General features: G+C 38.4%; 1 protein-coding gene across 2 annotated transcripts in view; it reads right to left on the bottom strand.

Moving 5' to 3' along the window:
* The window catches only part of LOC128239931 (uncharacterized), a 71,833-nt gene that overhangs the window by 33,837 nt on the left and 25,287 nt on the right, over positions 1–12,709 (bottom strand). The gene's annotated exons all lie outside the window — the stretch shown is intronic.

Here is a 12,709-nt window from a genome sequence, read left to right on the forward strand (position 1 = left end):
GTAGTTTGATGTTTCAGGACGCAATACATAGACCCCTTCTCCGAGTAGTTCGATGTTTCAGGACGCAATACATAGACCCCTTCCCAGAGTAGTTCGATGTTTCAGGACGCAATACATAGACCCCTTCCCCGAGTAGTTCGATGTTTCAGGACGCAATAAAAAGACCCTTCCCCGAGTAGTTCGATGTTTCAGGACGCAATAAAAAGACCCCTTACCCGAGTAGTTCGATGTTTCAGTACGCAATACATAGACCCCTTCCCCGAGTAGTTCGATGTTTCAGGACGCAATACATAGACCCCTTTCCCAAGTAGTTCGATGTTCCAGGACGCATAACATAGACCCCTTCCCCGAGTAGTTTGATGTTTCAGGACGCAATATATAGAATCCTTTCCCGAGTAGTTCGATGTAACAGGACGCAACATCGACCCCTTCACCCAGTAGTTAAATGCTGCAGGACGCAAAATATAGACCCCAGCCCCCAGTAGTTCGATGTTTCAGGACGCAGTACATAGACCCCTGCCCCAAGTAGTTTAATGTTTCAGGACGCAATACATAGACCCCTGCGCCCAGTAGTTTGATGTTTCAGGACGCAATACATAGACCCCTGCCCCAAGTAGTTTGATGTTTCAGGACGCAATACATAGACCCCTGCGCCCAGTAGTTCGATGTTTCAGGACGCAGTATATAGACCCCTGCCCCAAGTAGTTTGATGTTTCAGGACGCAATACGTAGACCCCTGCGCCCAGTAGTTTGATGTTTTAGGACGCAATACATAGAACCCTGCGCCCAGTAGTTTGATGTTTCAGGACGCAATACATAGAACCCCATATTACGAAAAGATCGATGCTGCAGTACGCAATACATAGACCCCTTCCAAGAATAGTTTGAAGACCCATTCCCCGAGTAATTCAATGTTACAGGACGCAATACAAAGACCCCTTCCAAGAATAGTTTAAAGACCCATTCCCCGAGTAATTCAATGTTACAGGACGCAATACATAAACCCCTTCCAAGAATAGTTTGAAGACCCATTTCCCGAGTAATTCAGTGTTACAGGACGCAATACAAAGACCCCTTCCAAGAATAGTTTGAAGACCCATTCCCCGAGTAATTCAATGTTACAGTACGCAATACATAGACCTCTTCCAAGAATAGTTTGAAGACCCATTCCCCGAGTAATTCAATGTTACAGGACGCAATACAAAGACCCCTTCCAAGAATAGTTTGAAGACCCATTCCCCGAGTAATTCAATGTTACAGGACGCAATACATAAACCCCTTCCAAGAATAGTTTGAAGACCCATTCCCCGAGTAATTCAATGTTACAGGACGCAATACATAGACCCCTTCCAAGAATAGTTTGAAGACCCCTTCCCCGAGTAATTCAGTGTTACAGGACGCAATACAAAGACCCCTTCTCCGAGTAATTCAGTGTTACAGGACGCAACATCGACCCCTTCCCCCAGTAGTTAAATGCTGCAGGACGCAAAATATAGACCCCAGCCCCCAGTAGTTCGATGTTTCAGGACGCAGTACATAGACCCCTGCCCCAAGTAGTTTGATGTTTCAGGACGCAATACATAGACCCCTGCGCCCAGTAGTTTGATGTTTCAGGACGCAATACATAGAACCCCATATTTTGAATAGATCGATGCTGCAGTACGCAATACATAGACCCCTTCCAAGAATAGTTTAAAGACCCATTCCCTAAGTAATTCAATGTTACAGGACGCAATACATAAACACCTTCTCCGAGTAATTCAATGTTACAGGAAGCAATACAAAGACCCCTTCCCCGAGTAATTCAGTGTTACAGGACGCAATACAAAGACCCCATCCCCGAGTAATACAGTGTTACAGGACGCAATACAAAGACCCCATCCCCGAGTAATGCAGTGTTACAGGACGCAATAAAAAGACCCCTTCCCCGAGTAGTTCGATGTTTCAGGACGCAATAAAAAGACCCCTTACCCGAGTAGTTCGATGTTTCAGTATGCAATACATAGACCCCTTCCTCGAGTAGTTTGATGTTTCAGGACGCAATAAAAAGACCCCTTCCCCGAGTAGTTCGATGTTTGAGGACGCAATAAAAAGACCCCTTTCCCGAGTAGTTCGATGTTTCAAGACGCAATACATAGACCCCTTTCCCGAGTAGTTCGATGTTTCAAGACGCAATACATAGACCCCTTCCCCGAGTAGTTTGATGTTTCATGACGCAATATATAAAATCCTTTCCCGAGTAGTTTAATGTAACAGGACGCAACATCGACCCCTTCCCCCAGTAGTTAAATGCTGCAGGACGCAAAATATAGACCCCAGCCCCCAGTTGTTCGATGTTTCAGGACGTGGTACATAGACCCCTGCCCCAAGTAGTTTGATGTTTCAGGACGCAATACATAGACCCCTGCGCCCAGTAGTTTGATGTTTCAGGACGCAATACATAGAACCCCATATTTTGAATAGATCGATGCTGCAGTACGCAATACATAGACCCCTTCCAAGAATAGTTTGAAGACCCATTCCCTGAGTAATTCAATGTTACAGGACGCAATACAAAGACCCCTTCCAAGAATAGTTTAAAGACCCATTCCCTGAGTAATTCAATGTTACAGGACGCAATACATAAACACCTTCTCCGAGTAATTCAATGTTACAGGACGCAATACAAAGACCCCTTCCCCGAGTAATTCAGTGTTACAGGACGTAATACATAGACCCCTTCCAAGAATAGTTTAAAGACCCATTCCCTGAGTAATTCAATGTTACAGGACGCAATACATAAACACCTTCTCCGATTAATTCAATGTTACAGGACGCAATACAAAGACCCCTTCCCCGAGTAATTCAGTGTTACAGGACGCAATACAAAGACCCCATCCCCGAGTAATGCAGTGTTACAGGACGCAATACAAAGACCCCATCCCCGAGTAATGCAGTGTTACAGGACGCAATAAAAAGACCCCTTCCCCGAGTAGTTCGATGTTTCAGGACGCAATAAAAAGACCCCTTACCCGAGTAGTTCGATGTTTCAGTATGCAATACATAGACCCCTTCCTCGAGTAGTTCGATGTTTCAGGACGCAATAAAAAGACCCCTTCCCCGAGTAGTTCGATGTTTGAGGACGCAATAAAAAGACCCCTTTCCCGAGTAGTTCGATGTTTCAGTACGCAATACATAGACCCCTTCCCCGAGTAGTTCGAAGTTTCAGGACGCAACACATAGACCCCTTTCCCGAGTAGTTCGATGTTTCAGGACGCAATACATAGACCCCTTCCCCGAGTAGTTTGATGTTTCAGGACGCAATATATAAAATCCTTTCCCGAGTAGTTCAATGTAACAGGACGCAACATCGACCCCTTCCCCCAGTAGTTAAATGCTGCAGGACGCAAAATATAGACCCCAGCCCCCAGTAGTTCGATGTTTCAAGACGCAGTATATAAACCCCTGCCCCAAGTAGTTTGATGTTTCAGGACGCAATACATAGACCCCTGCGCCCAGTAGTTTAATGTTTTAGGACGCAATACATAGAACCCCATATTTTGAATAGATCGATGCTGCAATACGCAATACATAAACCCCTTCCAAGAATAGTTTGAAGACCCATTCCCCGAGTAATTCAATGATTCAGGACGCAATACAAAGACCCCTTCCCCGAGTAATTCAATGTTACAGGACGCAATACATAGACACCTTTCCCGAGAATCTTGATGTGTCAGGACGCAATACATAGACCCCTTCCCCGAGAATCTCGATGTGTCAGGACGCAATACATAGACACCTTCCCCGAGAATCTCGATGTTTTAGGACGCAATACATAGACCCCTTCCCCGGGAATCTCGATGTGTCAGGACGCAATACATAGACCCCTTCCCCGAGAATCTCGATGTGTCAGGACGCAATACATAGACCCCTTCCCCGAGAATCTCGATGTTTCAGGACGCAATACATAGACCCCTTCCCCGAGAATCTCGATGTGTCAGGACGCAATACATAGACACCTTCCCCGAGAATCTCGATGTGTCAGGACGCAATACATAGACCCCTTCCCCGAGAATCTCGATGTTTCAGGACGCAATACATAGACCCCTTCCCCGAGAATCTCGATGTGTCAGGACGCAATACATAGACCCCTTCCCCGAGAATCTCGATGTGTCAGGACGCAATACATAGACACCTTCCCCGAGAATCTCGATGTGTCAGGACGCAATACATAGACACCTTCCCCGAGAATCTCGATGTGTCAGCACGCAATACATAGACCCCTTCCCCGAGAATCTCGATGTTTTAGGACGCAATACATAGACACCTTCCCCGAGAATCTCGATGTGTCAGCACGCAATACATAGACCCCTTCCCCGAGAATCTCGATGTTTTAGGACGCACTACATAGACCCCTTCCCCGAGAATCTCGATGTGTCAGGACGCAATACATAGACCCCTTCCCCGAGAATCTCGATGTGTCAGGACGTAATACATAGACCCCTTCCCCGAGAATCTCGATGTGTCAGGACGCAATACATAGACCCCTTCCCCGAGAATCTCGATGTTTTAGGACGCAATAGAAAGACGCCTTCCCCGAATAGTTCGATGTTTCAGTACGCAATACATAGATCCGAGAATCTCGACGTTTCAGGACGCAACATAGACCACCATTTTTCGAGTACATATATTTGTTTGTATTCTTTGTGCAAATGTCATCAGTTCATTGAATTTTAATCAACCTTGCAAATATTGAAAAGAACTACACTCAGTAATTTATTCTGAAATTAAAAACCAAATAAACAATATTTACTTTTACGGTTTAAACAAGTATTGACAGCTATGATTTCTTATTTTACATTGAAGTATTCTATTAATATTTTGTTAACAATGTTGATGGTCAGGAAAGGATTTTTCTGAAATTTTGTCGAAAAATGATGTTTTTCATAATTGTTAATATTTAATTCAAAGCAATTAAATATAACTAACAAGTAGACCATACTTTGAAAAGAGTATACGAATAATACAATATGTCATTTAAGATCTAAATATATCCAATGTAAAAATAAAAGGAAACATTATAAAAAAGATCTACAATTTCAAATCATAATGTTTGATTATTAGCCTGGGAAGACTCAGTCCAAATTTCCGCTCTACGAAAATGTCAATGTATACAAATGCTTCTGTTTTATTTTACGCCCGGAGTAGTCAGTGATTGTATGTCCGGAATCTAAAAGAACCATGTCTAAATTACAGGCAATACTAATTCTGTCCATAGTCAATGTATATTACATTGTTTACGTGCCAAAGACACATTATTAAACAGGAATCCGACCCTCAAACAGCCTCGAAATCCAAAATACCGCCCAAAATATCCAAGAAAACGGCGTACCAAAACGGTAAGAGTGCAACCCTTAACAATAATTATGTACGTCGCTTCGTCCGTGATTTATCTCATGCTAAAATGTTATTGTTTGCAATGGTCTCTGAAAAAATATAAAGAATTCAAATTACAATTGAAAAATCTTACCAATTATTCCAAATTCCTAAACCTTTCACTAAACTAGTATACTGTAAGTTCTACACGGTACTGTAATGTGACCGTCTGTCTCCGATCGGGTCTATCTATATAAGCAAGCAATGCATGACGCAAAAATTGTCTTTCTCACGTTTAGTAAATGGGCGGGTAGCTTTAGGTCATTAAGTTTCGCAATCGGACCATCGCTTGCAATGTATTCGATATATTTGTTTAAATGCGCTCTGTTTTGGATGGTCAGTGTATTTGTTGACATTTACGAATAAAGAAATAAAGTAGATGTTCCTTTAAGCCTCTTAAGGTATTTCCAAATTTAGCCGTAAAGCATTTCGCAAACAACAAAGTACTATCATTTTTCTTTTGAACACGAATATAAAGATGCACTCTTATTCCCAAATAAAACTTACCACAATAAATAATATTGTTTTGATATTTCAAAAAGGATGAATAAATGTCAAAAACAATGGTTCTTATGAAGGATGCCGAGTAAAATTTGAAATAAATGAGCAAAAAACTCGGTATTTCTACGTTATGAGACGATAGTAGACCACAGTAAATATTTTAGCATTCACCAATAATTTAATATTTTTGCTCTTTCTGCTATTAAATTTACGGTTACAATCTTGTTACCAGTAATTTATATTTTCCATTAATGAGTTATTAAGTAAGTAATTAAAGGTTTATCACTCAAAATTTTACATTTATTATACAAGTGAATGTTTTGATTTTGAATAATAGTGTCACTTTAATTGATGGCTTGAACTTGTTGTTAATTACAGATTTATATCAACTGAATGTAAGCATTCCCACTTTGCTTGAATTTTACGTGGCTCGAAGTATTTTCGCCCGTCCCTGGGACTTCGAGCCAACGGGGTTTGACTGTATTTGATTTTTGAAAATAAAAAGATGATACAACACAACTAAGACATTTGTTTAAAATTGTAAATCAGCAGTCAACCTTTTTTGATTTCAATCAAGTGAACCGGAAGATATAAACAGTGGCTGGTCAACTAAGTGGGTTGTTTACGCAATAGGTTATAGATCACGACAAAAGTAACGGTTATAGTCAGTGTATAAGGTTATTCAACTGCTTTGTATCAAACCATTATTTTATTAACAACCTCTTTAAAGCTGTACTCTCACAGATTAAACATTTGACAATTTTTTGTCTTTGAACGAGCCAATTTTTGCGAAAATTTATGGACAACAGTGATATAAGAGTGCTGACAAAAAAAAGATCGCAGATCTTTATATCTTTTATCATTGCTCTGCAGATATTTGCGCAAAAAATTGCTCTTTCCAAGACAAAAAAGTTGTAAAAATGGTAAATCTGTGAGAGTGCAGATTTAACCTTTACATAGCTTAAGTTTATAACAATTCTGTTGCGATATTGAACATAAGAACAAATGATATGAAACACTTTAAAAAGAGTTAAATGGTGTTTAATTAGAGTTTATAATCTCAAAGTATCTAAGCAAGTAGTAATTGAGAATACATTTAAACAACAAGTGTTGAATTACTTAACAAAAACTCGATTCTTAATACAAAAGTTTTGATAAATAGTTAGACATGTCAATGATACCAAGCTCAATTAGGTAAGTTGGTATGTAAGCGTAATTAAACTCGCACTCCGGCAAGGCCCATTTGGCTAGTGCTCCAATAAGATTGTGAGACAAGTCATATAAGTCTTTTGGGACATAGTGCACATACAGAATGTATAATTGGTTAGAGCTACACTGTTTCGTGAACGTGCACCAGTGTAAAGCACTGTCACAAGGGAAACCAATTTAACGCCCCTCCAACCCCCCGGAAGTGGATTGGTATTTTTGAAAACCGTGAAAATCATTCAAACGTTGACAACGCTCGTTTCATTGTCGTTGAAATACAACGCTGTTTGTCATTCCATTGTCTGAAAAGGGATTATATTGAGCCTCTAAACAATGGCAACAGCAATAGTCCTATTGCGGTGGTCAATGGAAAAAATCTAAGATTTAAGATGAAAACCCGAGCGCTTTGATTGGACTTAAAACTAGCTTGCCAATGGATTGAATGGAATCAAAGAGCCATGTCTAAGGCAAAGAATAATGATTACATTCAATATTGACTCCTTGAGCCCGATTAAATAAAGGATCTTTGTCGTCACTTCAATAATCTTGGACGTCACAAATGCCAAAAAAGTTGTTTCATTTCTTTACCTTTTTGTGTTTTTTTTTGTTCAGGCTACTGTAAAACTTTGCAAATAAGTTACACAGTAACGAAATGTGACAATTAGATCTAAGAACTTACGACAAAAATCGACTGAGATCTATTTTGTAACATGTCCCTTGTAAGCGAGGAGTATGTGTTTATTTTTGTTTACCATGACAAAAAATGGCATGAGGTGTTTCTTCTGTGGGATTTGTTCTCCGGTTTCGGGCTATTCCATAAACTTTTAAATCATTTGTTTCAGTTTAGCTTAGGTTGCTGATAATTTTCAGTCAAAATAATTAATATTAACAGAAACAAAAAATAAGCCAATACAACAGTAATTTGACCTGTGTGAACTTGACATAACGTTATTAATAACAAACGTTTATAAGACCTTATCGCCTTGATAATGAGTGCGACGCCCCACAAGAACCAGTGGATCTTTGGGGTTTCGACAGTAGCCAGAATTGAACCTGCACCGCTACATCGGCAACGTCTCGATCAGGCTACCAACTTGGATACCGCATGTCAAATGACAATCTCAGACTCAATTCATTGTACTACATAACATCAGCACCGCTACGACGGCAACGTCTCGATCAGGCTACCAACTTGGATACCGCATGTCAAATGACAATCTCAGACTCAATTCATTGTACTACATAACATCAAAAGTTATTAAAAATCGTTTATAATTTACACCCTATTATTGCATTGAATATGTTTATTTAAAACCTTGGTCAATGTTACAGAGAAAATATATTCTACAGCATAAAATATAATTGAGAACATCTCTATATTTGTAAACAATTACTCATGTAAAGGTCTTGCTCTAGAAATCAGTTTTCTTTCAATATTTGACATCATGCTTTTTTCAACACAATTTATGATGAATAATGTTATTTAAAAAAGTAAAAACATGCAATATTTTGAATCGTGCTAGGCTTTATCTGGTAAATCAAAAAGAGACAGAGATTGGGGTTTGATTTTTATGGTGATATTTGGACCAGGTCTGCAAGGTAACGAAAACGAGACACGAGCGAAATGGCGGATAATTTTTATCCGTGATGAATAAGCAGATTTTTCGTTAGTTTGGTTGTTCTTAAGATTTTACTATTATAGATTTATCTATTATAGAGGGTCTTTATCGAAAACGCTTAAATACAACAATAACAGGGCAACAAAATAAAACATGCGGACGCCACAGACAAATAAACTCCCTTCAGAGATAAAACAGATTATTCAATAAATACTATTGTAAATGTTTTAACTCAAAGAGTATTGAAGGTACGCATGCACTATTTGGGGGAACAGTGGAGGCGTTCTACTGTGTACGTAGTAAATATAACTCTTTTCAAAGATTTAAACCTATCATTCAATAGATACTTTTAACCCAAAGAGTATTGTAAGTAAAAATACACGATTTTGTGTGACAGTGGAGGCGTATAATTATTTACGTAGTAAATTAAACTCCTTTCAGATAATTATCATTGCAAATTTTTCTTACCCAAGGAGTATTGATTGTACACTTACACGAATTCGTGACAGTGTAGGCGTACTATTGTGTACGTAGTAAAAGCATTGGATAAAACCACTAGAGCGGAATTGCTCTGGGTCATCTCAGTCTTAACCTCCCAGTGTAAATTTAAGCGGCTTTTATAAGGTTTATACTTATACTTATATCATCACGATTATTCGTTTACCAATATTGAATTACATTGTGTGATCGGTTGATACCATTTCAGAGGTTACTTTGTGGGCTTTTGATTGTATAATATTGTTCAGTCGAAAATCGGAAATAACAATAAGTCTTACCGAATTTCAAAGGTTTATCTCTGAAAGATATTGTGCTATTGAGCGAAAATGTATTTCAGAAATCGTTCAAACTTAAGGCGAAACAAAAATATTATCGGCTTCCCGACCTTTCATTTTTACGCGACTCCAAGGCGCATAGCCACCCATACGCGAGTACGCAGCTGAATCCACACGATTCTGACCAAAAGTCATCCAAAGTTGCAGTTTGTGTACATGACTACATGATCCTAAAACTGTCCATTTTTCAGTACTAAATATAGCACCTCAGAACGCCAGGAATGCACCATGGTTGATACCCCCTAACTCCTTTTAATTGCCAGCGGTTACACTTTTCTATAATACTTTTTCCCTTTAATATATTTAATTTTTGTAAATAATGAGTTGTATTCATTTGTTATTTACAAAATGAATATCCTTATTAAAATATCACACAGTATTTTTTATAATCAATGCGCGTTTAAGCGAATTGATGCTTTGATCTGGTAGGTAAGTGATGACATAGCGAATTGATGCTTTGATCTGGTAGGTAAGTGATGACATAGCGAATTGAAGCTTTGATCTGGTAGGTAAGTGATGACATAGCGAATTGAAGCTTTGATCTGGTAGGTAAGTGATGACATAGCGAATTGAAGCTTTGATCTGGTAGGTAAGTGATGACATAGCGAATTGATGCTTTGATGTGGTAGGTAGGTGATGGCATAGCGAATTGAAGCTTCGATCTGGTAGGTAAGTGATGACATAGCGAATTGAAGCTTCGATCTGGTAGGTAAGTGATGACATAGCGAATTGAAGCTTCGATCTGGTAGGTAAGTGATGACATAGCGAATTGATGCTTTGATCTGGTAGGTAAGTGATGACATAGCGAATTGAAGCTTCGATCTGGTAGGTAAGTGATGACATAGCGAATTGATGCTTCGAATTGAAGTCACGCCGTAACGAATTGATGCTTCGATCTGGTAGGTAAGTGATGACATAGCGAATTGATGCTTTGATCTGGTAGGTAAGTGATGACATAGCGAATTGATGCTTCGATCTGGTAGGTAAGTGATGACATAGCGAATTGATGCTTCGATCTGGTAGGTAAGTGATGACATAGCGAATTGATGCTTCGATCTGGTAGGTAAGTGATGACATAGCGAATTGATGCTTTGATCTGGTAGGTAAGTGATGACATAGCGAATTGATGCTTCGATCTGGTAGGTAAGTCACGCCATAGCGAATTGATGCTTTGATCTGGTAGGTAAGTGATGACATAGCGAATTGATGCTTAAGTATTATATGTAAGTCATGAAAAAGTGTATGAAAGCTTTAGTCTGGTTAGATAAGTTATAAAAAAAGTAAAATGATGCTTCAGTCTGGTAGGTAAGTCATGAAAAAGTGATCTGATGCTTCAGTCTGGGAGGGAAGTCATGAAAAAGTGATCTGATGCTTCAGTCTGGTAGGTAAGTCATGACATAGCGAACAGATGCTTCAATCCGGAAGGTAAGTTATGACATAGCGAACTGATGCTTCAAGCTGGCAGGTAAGTCATGACATAGCGAACTGATGCTTCAATCCGGAAGGTAAGTTATGACATAGCGAACTGATGCTTCAAGCTGGCAGGTAAGTCATGACATAGCGAACTGATGCTTCAGTCTGGTGTATCAAAGCTTCAGTCTGGTAGGTAAACTATGACAATTGGACCTGATTCTAAACGTAGAAACAAATTTACATGGCCTTATTGGTTGCTATTACATATCCTAGTCATTGGCCTGGGTTATTATCACATCAACTTGAATAAAGTACACCAATATTGGGGTCAGTAATGAGTGTCATCTACCTAACACAAACAACAGTTTTTAATCTTAAATAGATCTTATCCGGAGCAAATCTTACCAAGGTTAAACCCGTTTATATACCACCTATTTACGTACACTATCGGAATACATCGGCCGTTTTTCATCGAAAAGAATCTCGGATGTATATAGACGGTTTACAATAAATACAAATTAATTATTTACATTAAATTACGAAGCAAGTAGATCGCGTAGTAATTTCAATTTAGTAGTTTATTTTTATAGGACAAAGGACTTTACTCTTAGGAATCTTAATTATTAATGCAATGATACACTAGACTAGATAACAATTGGAACTATAAAATACAAATTACACATTGAAATGTTACACTACATTTAAAAGGTTGCAATTTGTTATTAGTGAAAGCATTGAACAGGAGTAAAATAAATACGTAACAACAACAAGAGAAGATTACAATGCACCCCGAAAGGTTGCAATATTAGGTAGGCATGAAAGCACTGGAAAGGGGATAAAGTAAATAGTTAACAAGACCAACAGGAGAGGACAATGCAGCCAAATGGTTGCAATTTCTATCGAATTCCTTCCACTAGTCTAAAGTACCATTTACTATAATATATATAAATCTGTAAAAAATGGAGATAACTTTGAGGCAATCGGTCCAAAAGTTATATTTATTTCGCAGTATAGTATTTAACAATTTACATATAACATTTAAAGCCATTTAAAGTTTATTAGAATACATTCAATTGTTTCTGAGGTATGCTTCATAAAGACTTTGCTTGAAGTAAAAATACAAAGCAGATAACTCTGGTTGAAAGGCTGAAAGGTTTCAAGATTTAAAAAAAATCGTTGTGTACAACTTCAGATTGCTATACATTAATGTTTGAAGTTCAAGTTAATTCTTTCAAGTAGTTTACAAGTATTTCATTTGACAAACAATTTAAAAAAAGAACAAGGGGCGATTATTCTATAATACTGGGACCTAAAGTTTTTTCTTTAGCATTGTGTTCATTGTCATCTATCAATGTGTTAGGTCTCAGTCAAATTCTTTTATTAGTATCTGACAAATGAAGTCCCTTAGATTTTGCCCCAATTACGTTGTCCGAACAATAAACATAAAGGGGTTGACATATTTAAATACAACGTAAATTTACTTCACATGTTTTAACACCATAAAATGCAAGTAAATTTCGCTTGTTTTAGGAAACTATTAGTATCTTCCTTTTCTCAAGTTAAAACTTTCAAAACAAAAAAGGCATCAAGCGGAAACATACGTCGGAGTCGAAAGAGTTAATACACCATAAAATACAGGTCATGTTTGATATTGTTTATAAACTAACACGTTTTAAAAGTGTTATGACACCTTCTCAACATAAAATTTGCAAATTGGTGTCC

The sequence above is a fragment of the Mya arenaria genome, chromosome 7 (assembly GCF_026914265.1).
Source record: "Mya arenaria isolate MELC-2E11 chromosome 7, ASM2691426v1".
NCBI classification, from domain to species: Eukaryota; Metazoa; Mollusca; class Bivalvia; order Myida; family Myidae; genus Mya; species Mya arenaria.